Source organism: Nannospalax galili, unplaced genomic scaffold (assembly GCF_000622305.1).
Source record: "Nannospalax galili isolate Female #2095 unplaced genomic scaffold, S.galili_v1.0 scaffold5000, whole genome shotgun sequence".
NCBI lineage: Eukaryota > Metazoa > Chordata > Mammalia > Rodentia > Spalacidae > Nannospalax > Nannospalax galili.
The window spans coordinates 24,413-29,099 of NW_008345913.1; the positions used below are offsets into that span (position 1 = coordinate 24,413).

The following is a 4,687-nucleotide window of genomic DNA, read 5'->3' on the forward strand; positions in this document are numbered from 1 at the left end:
CACTTATGTCTTTATATCATGAAGAATAATAAAAAATGTTTCTGTTCTTATAGATTATTTTTGTACTTTATCCACTGATATGAGAAATGAAAAACAAAACTGCAGAAAGTGTAAAAATAAGAGAGAGAAATAAAAGTGGTGTCATAAATTCCTAATGCTATGAGTCGGAAGACTGAGACAATGTTAACTTGTATAGTTTAATATCCAAAAAGTGTTGATTGCTCTACTTGCTATATATTTTTTAAAAATATTTTATTATATGTGTATGAGTGTATTGCCTGCATGTATGTGAGTGCATCCGTGTTGTGCAATGCTGTGGAGGTCAGAAGAGGGCTTCGGATTCCCTTGGAACTGGAGTTATGGACGGTTCATAGCCGTTATGTGGGTTCTGGGCATTGAACCCGGGTCCTCTGCAAGAGCAGTCAGTGCTCTTAACCACTGAGCCATATCTCCAGCTCCCTATTTGCTATATTTTAAGTGTGTGAATTTGTTGAGATTGTTGCAGTTCAATTTTCTCTGAGTTCTTCCCCTTTTGAAATTAAATAGTTAATATTTTTATGTATATGAGTGTTTGCCTGCATGTATGTATGTGCACTCTTATTGTGCAAAGCCCACAGAAGCAAGAAGAGGGCATTGAATCCCCTGGATGGTTGTTAGCTGCCGTGTTGGTGCTGCAATTGAACCCACGTACTCTGCAGGAGCAGTCATTACTCTTTTTTTATTATTTTATATGTATGTGTGTATTGCCTGCATGTAGGTAAGTGCACCCATGTCGTGCAATGCTCGTGGAGGACAGAACAGACTGTTAGATCCCCTGGGACTGGAGGTACAGATAGTTGTTAGCTGCCATGTGGGTGCTGGGATTCGAACCCGGGTCTTCTGCAAGGACAACCAGTGTTCTTAACCACCAAGCCATCTCCAGCCCCAGTACTCTTTTATTTTTAACTTTATTATTTAAAATTTGTTTTGCTTATGAGTATATTCCCTGCATGTATATAAGTACACCCATGTTGTGCAATGCCCATGGAGGTCAGAAGAGAGCGTCAGATTCCACTGGAACCAGTGTTAAAACTGTTGTTTGCCACAATTTCTGTGCTAAGAACAAAAGCAGCCAGTACTCTTAACTGCAGAGTGATCTCGCCTGCCCCAAACTGTTCCTTTTTTATTCTACTCCTTGGTTATTCCCAGTAGTGTGTTCTGGTACACATTACTGGCATCACTATTGAAGTTAGTACATATTCAAAAACCCAGACCTCACGGTCTCATTTTAGTTGCATTTCTCTTTCATGTTGTGTATAGAATATGTTGAGAAGTATCCTCTTACTCACCATAACATTTTCCTGTGAGAAATGTATGTACTCTATATTGTATAATACAAACACATATGTCTATGAATATTGTATATTATTTTTCTTAAGGATGGATAAAGCATGAGATAATATTACTAAATATAGAAGAATTTTACTAGTTAATATTACTCATCTATGTTAGAAACACTCCTTTCATGATGACCATTGGTATTTATGTTCTTATTTGTTATTTATGCTGTTAATGGCATTAACTTATGATATTTATTTTTATTTCAGGAATTGATGTCATTCAGTGATGTGGCCATTGATTTCTCTCCAGAGGAGTGTAAATACCTGGACCCTGCTCGGTGGGATTTATATAAGGATGTGATGTTGGAGAATTACAGCAACCTTGTATTCCTGGGTGAGGATCATTCCCATGGTGAATTCAAAATTCACTGTCAACATTTAACTTCCTCACCCTGTAGAATACTTCAAGGGAGCTTATGAATTTCATAAATGAGTTTTATATGCTTTACTGCTTTTAAGGAAAAAATAGGGAGAGTGTTGATATTGCCAAGAAAAATTACTGTATTTTTATTGTGTTTTAACACATTTATTTAGAAGGTATGTATCTTTCACTTTAGTGGTAATGTTAGAAATAGAGTCACCTGAGACATGAACTATCTATGCTAACTTAAAATGTTTCACTCTTTAGTTTTAATGTTTATATTTTTAAGTAAAGTTCAGTATCTGTAAATTGGTGAAAATTATTCACCCTGAGTATTATAATATCTGTCAGGAAATATTTAAAGAACTAATTTTCTACAATCATTTATCATGTCTTCTTTTTTCTTATAATCGTGATTCTAGAAAAGAAATGTTAACTCCAAAAAACAGCAGGAAAATAATTGTATTGCTGTTTCATACAAACAGGTCTTGCTGTCTCTAAGCCGTTTCTGGTCACATTTCTGGAGCAAAGTCGAGAGTCTTGGACTGTGACGGAGGAGAAACTTCACAAATGTGAAGAATGTGAGAAAACTTTTAACTGTTCTTCAAGACTTAAACAACACCAAAGAATTCATACTGAAGAGAAACCCTACAAATGTGAAAAATGTCACAAAACTTTTAACTGTTCTTCAAGACTTAAACGACACCAAAGAATTCATACTGAAGAGAAACCCTACAAATGTGAAGAATGTCACAAAACTTTTAAGTCTTCTTCATACCTTATACAACACCAAAAAATTCACACTGGAGAGAAACCCTACAGATGTGAAAAATGTGGCAAAGCATTTAGGAGGTCTCAATACCTTAACCAACATCAAACAGTTCATACTGGAGAGAAACCTTACAAGTGTTTAGAATGCGGCAAGACCTTAAGTACACTTTCAAAAGTTTCTGCTCACCAGATAATTCATAAGGAGAAACACTATGCATGTGAAGAATGTGACAAAACGTTTTACTGGCATTTCAGACTTAAACAACACCAAAGAGTTCATACTGGAGAGAAACCCTACAGATGTGAAGAATGTGGCAATGGCTTTACTACTTCCACAGCACTTTATAACCACCAGAAAATTCATACTGGAGAGAAACCCTACAAGTGTGAAGAATGTGGAAAAGCCTTCACCAGGTCAAATCTCCTTTACAAACACCAGAGGATTACAAGTGTGAAGAATGTGGCATGGCTTTCTACAGGTCAAATCACCTTCACCGACACCAGAGAATTCATACCGGAGAGAGACCCTACAAGTGTGATGAATGTGGAAAAGCCTTCACCAGGTCAAATCTCCTTTACAAACACCAGAGGAGTCATACTGGAGATAAACCCTACAAACGTGAAGAATGTGGCAAAGCCTTTAATGACTATTCTGTCCATGCTTTACACCAAAGATTTCATAGAGGAAAGAAACCTTAAAAATGTAAAGATTGTGGAAATACTTTACTATTAATTCAGCCCTTACTCTATATCACAGAATTCACAATGGAGAGAGACGCTACAAGTGTAAAGTATGTAGCCCATCATCTGTCCGTTGTTCAAACATGTATAGCCATCATCGAATTCATGATGGAGAGAAACCAAAAACTTAGAAATAATATGTTAAAGCCTCTAATAATTCTTCATATCTTTGTCAGCATGAAATAGTTCATACAGATTATACCTCTGAAAAAAGCAAAGAATGTGTCAAGCCTTTACTCGTTCTTCACACATGAATGATCATCAGTGTCACATGTGGACAGAATGTGGCAAGGCCATTGGCTTTACTCAACACCACAGCAGTCATGCTGGAAAATCACTGCTATGCAACATAGTCTTTAATAATTTTTCAGTCCTTATTAAACATAAAAATTCATAATGGAGAGAAATCTTGTAAAGGCAGTGGAAGTTGCAGAGTGTTGAACAGTCATTCTGCAATTACTGAATGTTGAAATTCATACCAAAGAAAAATACATTCAGTTTCAAATCCTGTGGGAAATTATTTTTTGAAACAATGACAGAGGATATTTTGAGAAACCCTACAAATGTAAAATTGAAACATACTCATTAATCATGAGTAAATTTATTTTGGATAGAAACCTTCTATGTCTGATGACTCTAGAAGAAGTGTTGTCCAGTATTTAAAGCCCAGTACTAAATTGGTTGTACTGGAAGGTATTGTATGAATGAATTTAGTATTGAGGTAGCTCAGTTTATGAATGCTTGTTGCTCTTGCAGAGGACTGGGGTACAGATCCCAGAACCCACCTCTGTGTGCATCCATAAAAATGTGGTATACAGTCTCATAGCCACATACAGATACATAAATAAAAATAAAAAATAAATAACACAAAGTGTAGTAAAGCATTTCCTCATGACAACTCTTTATGGACACAAGGGTAGGAGACAAAGTCTCTGAATAATATAGTATGTGGGAAAAACATAAGGTAATTCTTAGAATTTATAGAATGTAATTCTTTTATATGATGGAGATGAGTCAATAAATACATGAAAATGGTGTGGATAACTCAGCTGTGAATAATCAAATTAGTACAAGTTTGAATTTTGTAAACTAATTGAAGTGCAACTGTCCATTGTTTGTATTAGAAGATCATTTCCTGAGTATTTTAATCTGTTTTTAGACCATATAGAGATTTTTCTAATACAAACTGTTTGTGATCTTTGTTTGTTTTTATAAACAAAATTCAGTGGTTCTTAATGCACTGTCAATATTGTATATGGAATGACAAGTTGTTCTTTCACTGACATTAAGATGCCCCATTTTAGTAAAGAATATAGGCAGCAGATTTTAATCATACAATCCTGCACATTAGTGGGAAGAGTGATCAGCTTTTTCCTAATGTCAATATCCTTCAAATAATATTCATGATAATACATATCATATATACATTCCTCTT

The 4,687-nt window shown here is 35.2% G+C and overlaps 1 pseudogene; it reads left to right on the forward strand.

Moving 5' to 3' along the window:
• Positions 1-4,488, forward strand: part of LOC103741405 — a 9,748-nt pseudogene extending 5,260 nt beyond the window's left edge.
• Positions 4,489-4,687: the final 199 nt, after the last annotated feature.